This window comes from Stigmatopora argus, chromosome 12 (assembly GCF_051989625.1).
Source record: "Stigmatopora argus isolate UIUO_Sarg chromosome 12, RoL_Sarg_1.0, whole genome shotgun sequence".
Classification (NCBI taxonomy): Eukaryota; Metazoa; Chordata; class Actinopteri; order Syngnathiformes; family Syngnathidae; genus Stigmatopora; species Stigmatopora argus.
Genome location: NC_135398.1, coordinates 8,096,110 through 8,106,815, shown reverse-complemented (window position 1 = coordinate 8,106,815; position 10,706 = coordinate 8,096,110). Strand labels below are relative to the sequence as shown.

The following is a 10,706-nucleotide window of genomic DNA, read 5'->3' as shown; positions in this document are numbered from 1 at the left end:
CAGCTCATTGTGTATGCACTCAGTAGTAGTTTATAAACGAATCACGTGTGTAGGTAGAGTGCAAAAATAGAAGCTTATCACCACACCTGTGCGTGTTAATAGCTGCACGTGCACTAAAAATAGACGTGCCTTTCATTGCGTGGAAATCGTTGCATTACCACACGCCCGCACACACACACACTATTTTCAATTTCTAAACAGAATTCCCTGTCCGATCTCCGCAATGTTAAGGACGTACAGTGCCTAGATGACGTCACATACTTTTCGCTGATCAGCTGGGACAACTGGCCACAGATGAGCTCAACTCGCCCACCACGACCACGGGACGGAGGGTCTTCGCAACGCGAACGCACCATTGCAAGGTAGGCGCACAAACAGACGCTCCACACACCTGCCCACGCACAGTGCGCGTCGTTTCCACCGCAACATTTAAATTGTGTCGTTCGTGGAGTCCCAAGAGCTTCCGGGTGGTAGACGCCGTCTGTCGCCGAAAATGTGCTTGCAAAGTTTGACTAGAACCGTTTGCATGACTTATAAATACAGATGCTTATTTATGTGCGTGTTTTTTTTTTACCCGAGGTATTTTGTTGGCTTTTCTGAGCAACACGCTGGTGTCATCTGACAAATTTTGTATAAAGAGGGCTTTCCATGTTATCAAGTGTTATATTCATTGAAGACGTAAAATTGTCCATGAATGTAAAGCAGTTGACCCATGGTGTCATCTTCTTTGTCTGATTTGGTTTAGTGTTTGTGATGTCAACACAAAACATACATACAAATATACTTACAGCAGAGTGTTGGATTTTCTGTTGATAAATTGTATTCTGTGAATTACAAGTGCACATAACCTCTAAGTTCTCCATAAGTGTAAACGAGGCTGTATTTTGGAGTTGCGACTGGTCTTAAACACATGCACTACAGCACCTACAGTGTTTTCCATGCACTTGCATTCATGTTTTTTTTTAATCTGATCTCTCTGTATTGCGGAGTTTTACCCATAACGTATGGTACGTGTCTGGCACAGAGATAGTGGCATGACATCTTCAAATACTGCACAACTTGACATTAGACAAACTGTATGTGGCCACAGGCCTTGATTTTGACACCCGTCTTGATTTACATCCAAATCTTCCTGCAGCTGCCCCAGAGGCTTTGGTGTTGAAACAGGCTTTGGCCACTCAGATAAAGTCATATCAGATAAGAGCAAGCAAGGAAGATGGTCTGTCATTGTAATTGCAGACAAACCAGTCCGTCTTCACTGAGCCTAATCTGCCATTCCTTGTGGCCCATGTCCTAAAGGTTACATTCCTCACCATCTTCCCATCCTCCCCCACTTTTCTTCCTCCTGTCTGTACTTTCTAAAATCCCTTAGGAGCTTAAATGTGCACAGAGGACAAGATTATCGCAATTAGTGTGGATGATATGCATGTTTTTGTAGAGTCATCTTTTCTGATCAGGCATGTTATGTATGCAATAATACCTGCAGAGCACCAAAGTTTAGCCAACTTTATTAAGCAAATCTGTGCATTTCCATCGAATCAACCAGCTAATGAGCCTATTACAAATAACTAATCCTTCCTTGGTATGGCAATTGTAAGGTGGAGCTAGACATAACGATATGTGTTTCTTGTGTAACAAGTATGCCCAAAATCGTGAGTCATTTTTGACTTCAGGATTAGGTCAAGGTCTTGTTCACATTGCTTACAATTGGAGGAAATAAACTCAAAACATCAAAAGAGTTTCCCTTTTGTAAATACATGAACATATAAAATAATATTTGAAATGGAATTCCCTAATTCAGCTCAAGAAAAAACAGCGCTATTAGATCAATACGGGGTATATCATTAATAGATGAATAATAAAAAAACAATTGTTAATTTCCCCAAATAGCTATTAAAGAAATTGGGTTATACACTAGTAACAAACACACAGCAGCCATTTGTTGACATGATTTTTTTTGTTTATAAGCATTACAATCCACTAAATTGCTCTTATGGTGCCTTTCGTTGTCTTCCAAATTGGCGTGATAATTCTCTGTTGAACAATTAGCACTACAACTCCAACTGAAATGGACCAAAAATGTTAACTTGACAGATAAAAGGTGATAGAAACATTTGAAATTATTTTTGACGGTCCAACAAATTGCTGAAAGAGCAAAGCTTTTGGAGGGGAGAAACACAAGGTTAAGTTGTTCTTTGAAGGTTAGCAGTATCATGTGAGCACACGTTTGTAGATGGCCAATTGAGCGTTATTTGGGTGGCCAATCTACACCAAGGGCGTGCTGTCATAGAGCACAAGAGCTCGAGGGGTCAGGGGCTCTGAACACTGACCATCTGGCTCAATGGTGGTGGTGGAGGTGGGGGGGTCTTCCTCACTGCCTCACTGCCCATCTTTGTTCCCAGCAAACAATTGAGACTTAATCTGGGCAGAGATAAGTAAGAGTCCCCGTGAAATCGCTCACCGTGGCAGCTTTTGTCTCTTTAGCCTTGAGGGAGACATCTCTTTTAGCCGTCTCGCTCGGTGGTTTAAGGAGTGGGGGGTCAGGTGTACCTCAACTTAGCGTCTTAAAAGTTTAATTTTCTTACATTAGTCCTTTCTTTACAATACACGGTTGAGTTGGAGAGCTGAAATGTTAATTTTCCCTGTGTGACCTACTGCCAAGAAGGGTGTCCCCTGCCTCTGGCCCAGAGTCAGCTGTGACAGGCTCCAGCACCCTCTGCGACCCTAGTGAGGATAAAGGCGTTCAGAAAATGAGATTTTCTGGCTGACATCGAAAAGAAGATTGCAGCAATAAACAAACATCATAAAATTTATTGTATCTGTTGTGACACAGCGGTATGCCATGGATCCCTGGGATGTGTATTCAGTGTCATAACAAAAACCAGGCATAAGGATGGATTACCACTCCTGCTCGGCAGATAGTGATCCGTGCGACAGGGCCGCTGGAGACATTTTTTGCATATTGATCCATAAAGGGCAAATCTATTACTCCAAACACCCTCGCTGATCATTAGATGGCAAAACAAGCACGAGCGAGGCAGGCAGATGCTCCTCCTGATCCTTTTCAGAGGCACTTAGTGTTAACCCTCGTTGCAGATGGTTCAAGAGCCAGCCGGGGGGATTAGTGCTATTGTTTTAAATGTTTTTTGGGGTGGATGAACAAAACAGGTGTTCCTTCAAGTCCTCATTCATCAAAAACTTTACTTATTGTCGGCTCCTACCTCAAATATACCCAACCCTGTTTTGTGGGATTTATAGTATATATTTTATGTTTTCTACAGAAATATACTCAAATATACCTAACACAATACTTTATACAAATGTAGACATGAAATACTTTAGTGGGCAAGGAACCTGATACTGTATGTTTAAGTAATTAAAATAAAAAGGGCAATCAGTCTTGTCATGTAATCCATTAATTGCCAAGCATTGACATTTGCTTTATGGTTTAGTAGAGCATGTCACGGCTGATGTGTGAGATGTTTTCCACCTGGATCAACACACTTGTAAACTTTTAACCAGAGGTCAAGAATGCGAGGAACACTATGTTCTTATGTTCTAACGCTCACAAATTACCTATTGGTAAAATATTTGCTGTTAACATTTCCCTCACATAGAGAATGTTATTCAATGGGATGCTCATGACAAATCCTCCCAGTTTTGGTTCCCCACAACATTGGCCAGCACGCCATGCCGAAAGACCAAGGGCACCATTGAAGCGTAAAACCAGCCAAGGCGCTGATAAGGTTCGAAGGGGAGGATGAGGGGGGTTCACAATGGACCACAATGGACTGGAGGTTAAAATAAACTGGGAGCGATGAAGCCAGGCAGCTGCATGCACGCTAGCGGTCAGTTTGGCTGAAGCTTTTTGAGCCAAAATGTGTTTTACTGTATGAGGACGCATGAGCCAGTTGACAATTGGATCATTAAAGGCTATCCCACAAAGGCCCAATCCCATCCCCCGGCTGAAAGGAGATGTCAAAGGTCTGTGACCCTTTCCATTTATGTGCATTGATCCCTCCGTGGGTGGGGGCTATGCCCCTGAAAGCCCACCAGATCCATCAGCTGTTATATTATATTATAGTTTCACCTGCAGGAAGTGACTTTATTTGATTCCAGCAGCCGCCTATTGTTTAGCGCTGCAATTATTAGCCAATTCATCAATTTTGAGCGCTGCTTGGTTTGTCATTTTGGAAACCCGGTCAATGACACTTTAATGATGTCAAAATGTGAACGTGGCACAGGGGGAGGACTTCTATCCTTCTTTGTGCATCTTTAGCTCCATTAAATCAGGACCCAGTTGAGTTAATAGCTGATGAGAGGACAATCAATGTCACATGAATATTTAAAACTGTAATTGAAGTCAAAGTGAGTCATGCATAGACTGTTTCAAATCAAATTGATCAAGTGTTTATCTATCATAAACGTGTGCATGTATGTACGTTGTATACATACATAAATATATATGCTGTGTGTGTGTTGAATCAGTAAAGATGATTATGATACGTTACTCATATATTGTATGCTCTGATTAGGTAATACATAAGATGCATAGGAAGGATACCCAGCCAGTTAGATTGATTACATGTCACTGTTGTAGATGGACTGATACATAGAAAGAGTGTTAATCACCTGTTTTATGATGATATGGTACAATATAGATTCTTTGGATGACAATGCGATATTAATAATATAATGCTTCATCAATTTAATGATTTTTTTTTTCAAACAATTGCTTACATTTTACCTAAAGTTAAAAAAAACACACACAAAATAACACTCATCATCAGTGACATAACTTTCCTACAAAAAAACAGAGAACTTTAAACTTTAACTGGAATGACACCCCGCCTGTTCATCAGGGAGCGTGACCGCGACCTATGTTAATGGGTCAAGCGTGTGATGGCATAACCAGGCAAAGATGGGCTTGTACATAAGAGACGCTCATGGGGGTCTGGTGGGTTCATTAACTGCGCTGTGGGCCATTTGGTACTGGGCCGCACAGGTAGACTGGACCAAAAAAAAACTGTTTTGTGATCATCAGTCAGAAAGAAGTCAATTTTCCCTGTCGCACTGCTCGACAATTATGTAATCATACTCAAAGAACATTATATGCCTCGGTTGGCCAATGTGGTAAACAAACTAATGAATGTTATTAATGCTCATTACCTCACTGCCAGGCAAAGTACACACAAAAAATAAATATGTAAATTATACTTCGTCCCATTTTGTATTGTCGCGCAAAGCCTAAACTTAAATTGTATTTTATTGTTTGTTATAGCATAAGTGGTGAGCACGTCCACCTCACAGTTTTGAGATCGAGGGTTCAATCCCTGGTGCATTCCGACCTTCCTGTGGGGAGTTTACATGTTCTCTCTGTGGGTGGGGTTTCTCCGGGTACTACACCGGTTTCCTCCCACATCCAAAATACATGCATGGTAGGCTTATTGTAGGCTCAAAATTGTTTCTAGGTATGAGTGTACATGTGCATGGTTATTAGTCACCTCGATTTGAAAATGGTCTGTGGTTCAAAAATCACTTTGGACAACTGGCACCTAGAATCATTGTTGAGGATTGCAGCAGATGCGCTTGCGTTTCTGTAGGCCTCTGAAGTGAGCTCATGAAGAGCACTTAGTAATGTTATCCTCACTTTTGCCACTGAGCCCCTGGAAAGAATCCAACAGTGAAACCGAGTCTCGCAATGTTCCGTTAAGGAACATTGTGTTCGCACAGACTGTTCCATCCGCCGTTTATCCACCACTTCAAGCACAGATGCCAACCTCGGAAACAACGGCCAGGCACCGTGTACACTGTGTGCCATGGCACCAGCTGTGTTGTAAAGTTTTATCAGGTGGCAAGTCAATTGTTTTGGCTGCTACTGTTGTCGTTTTCCTTCTAGGATAAACAAATCTTTCAGTCTCCCCTCGGTTAGGCAGATTGGCGCTTGTTTTCGGAAGAGGAAATTTAAAATCAAAACAGTAGATTTTGAATTAGAATATCCTTTAATTCTCATCAGGGTCGCTAAGCTTACTATAGCCAGTGTTTTGTGGTGGGAAACCAATATATCCAGTACATTGTGTTTGTGCAGTCCTAAAATGATTTATACACAACTCAGAATTTACTTTAGCGTTCATGCAAAGATGAGCTGTGACATGACTGTGAATAAGACTTACTATGTTAACAGGTGACATTACGTCGTGTGTTTTTCTCACTTATGTTTATTCATTTATAACCTCCTTGATATTTTTTAACACTAATTTCTGCCGTGTGCGGTCGTTTGGTCGCCGGTCTTTTGGTCGCCCGGACCCAAACAACGGGCAACCAAAAGACCGGCGACAAAACAAGGTAAAACTACACGGTCTACGCATCAATAAAAGCCAACAATGGCCCTGAGCAGTTTCACTGAGCGGCCGTGTGAGTGTATAAGAGTTTGTATGTACATGGGTTGTCCCCTTAGGAAGGGACGTCAGTCAGGGTCTTAACAAGTTCTCCAACAAAACACAATAAAAGTACGGGAAATTTGGAGCTTTTCTTTAGCCTAATAATTAATAGGGCATTAAGTATGACTAAATATTAATTTGCAGTTTGTATTTAGGGAATTTGAGCAACGATTTAAATGGTAATTATCAATAACCTTCCGGGCGACCAAAAGACCGAGTACCCATTTCTGCACCAGTAACCCGTTGCACTTTTTTTTTCAAATGCAAACATAACTAACCATTATGCTTTATCTACATAGTATAGTTATTAGAAGCTGTAGTCTTTGTGCAGGCTCCAAAAAAAAAAAAGAATTTCTCAGTTCTGCTTTTGTTGCATACTGTACATTCAAAAATAATGTGTCCCGAAGGAGGACATTTACTTTCCCTCTTAATGGAAAACAAGGTCAGCGTGTGTTGGTGTTGCCAGCAATTGCGTGGGAGAGGCACGTCCGCCTGGTCCACTTAATTTTTTTTTCCCCGCGTCAGCCCTCACAGATCGTCCAAGGCTACGGTGACCAAGACCCAGGCTTGTGCTGCGAGGACTCAACGTTCCATTGAGCCAGGCGGAGGTCATTATCCCTCTCTGGCTTTCTTTCCATTTTCCTCTCTTCCTTCCATTCTTCTCCCCAGGTGAGCGCTTGCAGGTCAAGCACAGCTAAAGAAAAACACGGAAAATAATTCCATATTGATCTACGTGAGGATTGGTGTATTGACATGATGGATTGGGTCAACACACTTCCAACCCATGCACAAACTCTTTCAGAAGACTAAACCGGGAGAGTGAACAGGGGGATATAACCAACCCTCTTTACACTACAATTCTAAATGAAATAAGCTGCACTTTAAATTCAGACTTTAATTTGAGGGTGTATAGTACATCCAAATCATCTGAGGTGTGTATGAATTACAACAGTTTATGTGGATTACATTCACAAGTGCAGGTAAAATATTGAGACATTATTTAAGTACGTCATTTGTATTCAGAATATGTTGCCGTCCAGTCAATATGAGCCGTCAGAGAGCTGTCAATATAAGTGAGGCAAGCTGTCAAAATGAAAACAAACCCATCGAAGAGATAGTTGATTTGGCCAACGCTGGTATTTTCTTCATTATTTGGACTTCTTCAAGGATAATAAAAAAAACCATCATGAACTTAGCACCACCCAAGGATAACCACAACCACGGAAAACAACTGGAATATGAAGAAAGACTTCTTGCCCAAATGATAAAGAATCCTTCCAACAACCGGATTTATGCTGTATCAAAGACAACTATCATAAAGAAAAACTGCAATGGGTACACAACAAGATGTAAACCACTGGGGCTAGCCGAAAAATAGAAAAGATAGATTACAGTTTCCCAAACATCTAAAAAAGAGTATTTACCATTCTGCTACAAAAGCCTTAGGATAGATGCGATAAAACCCAGCATGTACTATATCAGTGAAAATAGTATTTTGGTCTCATATTCAGTCAAATGCACAGCACTTAATATTACTCTAAATGTAGCGATTTTATTTGTGATTTTTTTGAAAAACGTATTTTAATTTAGCACATAGATGTGGGTTTTCACTCTATGTAGGTGTCCCAATTCTCTTTTGGCTCAAGTAGTCCTATTTGTTGCAGTCTTGATTGAAAAGTGTCTATGATGGAGGAAAGAAAGAGGTCTGTTGTGCGTCTCAGGCATCTTCCACAATGCTCCCTCTCCTTTCTTCTTCCTTCTTTGGCCACCTTGAATCAGTTGTGAGTGACACATGCACAAAGAAGCCTCTCAGCATCTCGACGCACCGACCCTCCTCCCCCTTCCCCGCGGACTTCCTTCAACGGAGCGGTCAGCCGGATCCATCATGTCCCTCTTCCTGACCCCGGGCGTTCGGCAATGCCGCGTCAGCGTTGGTGACCCACCCCCGTCACATCCCTTCCATTGATCCCCCACTTCAACCCTACACAAGACACACCGGCCTGATTAATAAGCACCAGGTTGCCCCCGGTGACGTGCTTAATTCCCGTCAGGCATCAGCAGGAATCTTTTTGTCTTAATGGGACAATAGGAGTGTGGATCTTTGGCTTTTGTGGAAGGGTTTGAACCCCCACTCGCGCGTCCCACACGCTCACAAAACCTGGCTGGTTGGGAAAAGTGACAGTAAACCTGAATGAAGGGCCTGTAGACCTCTTCATCCTGCAGACAGATGGACACTGAGGGCTTTATAGAGACAAAGAATTGGTTTGAAATCTCTTTATCTCTTTTGCCATACCACTTTCATCCTATTTTTTCAATATTTTGTCACCTAAGACATTCTGCAGGAAGGCTTCCCTCACGTGTTGTAATAGTACAATTGAGAAAATGAATGACAAGATAGAATTTATTTTACTAGAATCACAGGAATAAACTGTAATGCCAGCCAAAGTCATTTTGCGAGGATTGACAGGGACTAACAAAATAAATAATGGGTGTATTTTAGATCCTGTTAAGTTTTTAAGGTTTTGTACATACAATTTTAGTCTTTTATCAATATTATTACATTCAGGGGTCTAGTCCAGTTCCTAATTAATGTTTGAATGTAATGTGGGTTTTTATCCTTTGAACGCGCTTGTCTTGTCATTGCAAGAGTAGCGTTAATCCAACTAAACTGTAACCTGAGCCCTGCATGAGCTCTCCAGTCATCTGATAAGGGGCAATGTTTTGATAGTCTCGGCACACTCAATGTGATGCACGACTCTCCGTTTACACCCTCTAACAAATACCAGCAACCAGGGAGGAGCAAGGCCTGGTCGAGTGTGAACAAAGATCTACTGTTAGCTTCTAAAAACAGGTTATTTCAGAGGAGAAGCTTGGCCTAACCTTTTGTTCCCTATTTTCTCCCTGAAAGACCGTTTCTGCTCAACCATTCTCGCCCTTTACCATTGACCGCCATCTGACCACGGATCCTGACAGGTTTACTGTATGAAATAGAACTCAATTCAATATGGCCAGCCACAATAAGTCCATAAAAGCATTAGGGTCCTGTGTCTGTGTGTGTATGTAGCTGTGTCTGTTGTCCTGACCTGAACTGGCATTCAACCCGAAGTGTTATAAAATGCAGATTGAGTTCACCGACAGGCCTCGTTTCTTTTTAGGGCACAGTCATGAACAGAGATGTAAAGCAGCATCACTGTCGTGCACGTATTCTGTCGTGCATGCAGAACACTGCACATTCTTGTTTAATATCACGGCTTTGATCATCATAAATATTTGTCGTGAAAATGTCAACCCAAATTCAAATGCTAATTCTAATTGCATTGGGACGTTGTTTAAAACATTATAAATAGGATATAATAATTTGTAAAACTAAAATGAGAACAAAAAGGGTACACAATCATTCAGAATTGGTTTGAAAATGTGGGTATTTATATCAGAAACATGACATTGTAAAAATGTGGTCTTAAAATAAGTTAAAAAATATATATATGAAAACAAAAACCATTAAGATGCTGAAGCGAAAATCTACTTTGATATGGAAAATTAAAAATGATTCAATTGGAATGCTCTTATAATTGTCAAAATTAGTCTGAACGTTTTGAATGGATTTTATAAAGAAATGCCTAAATCCATTTTTCCATTTTTTTTATTAGGATCCATGGCCCAGATTTTGCAGTAAGGTCACCTCTCTCACAAAGCCGGTGAATTAGCCCCCCATGCACCCCACCCAGAATCCTCTTAGCTCACACCCTAGTTCTGAAATGAGCTTTATAACTGGACAGTAAACTTCCAGTGGCTTAATGATGATGACTTCTTCATGTGTCCAAATGCTCCTTTTGTCCGAGCTTCGGACCCACGCTCACCCTACCCCCGCTCCTTCTGGCCACAGCAGGCCTTAAACCCTGCTTCACCCCACCAGTTCCAGCAAGAGAGAGAGGGCCCGGGGGCTATTAACTCCACTCCGTGTCGCTCTCGACTTCAGCAATGGCATTCACTGGGAATGTTTGCCTTTGTTTGGAATGACCTTAGCTCTTCTGCTATCCTCACTAGCACACATTTGCACTTCAGGGCCCAGCAGGCGGTGTCAGGTCGGGGGTCTCGAGAGCGGAGGGGGGGTTGACCGCCAGGCTTTTTATAAGGAAATGAGATCCAAGGATAGCAGTGCTATTCCTCACACTTGGCACTGCGGGAATATAAGCAAGAACGGCTGTTTTTGTTTTGCTTGCTGTTGTTGCCGTTAAGATTTTGGGGTGACCTTACACGAGCGAG

The 10,706-nt window shown here is 41.8% G+C and overlaps 1 protein-coding gene across 2 annotated transcripts in view; it reads left to right on the top strand.

Moving 5' to 3' along the window:
• greb1l (GREB1 like retinoic acid receptor coactivator) overlaps positions 1 to 10,706 on the top strand; it is a 35,888-nt gene that overhangs the window by 1,482 nt on the left and 23,700 nt on the right. The window contains exon 3 of one of the 2 annotated variants that reach the window (XM_077615341.1): positions 232 to 362. The gene's annotated coding sequence lies outside the window, so the exon portion shown is untranslated. Of the gene's footprint in view, positions 1 to 201; positions 363 to 10,706 lie in introns of both variants that reach the window. The other variant, XM_077615340.1, reaches the window with a different exon arrangement.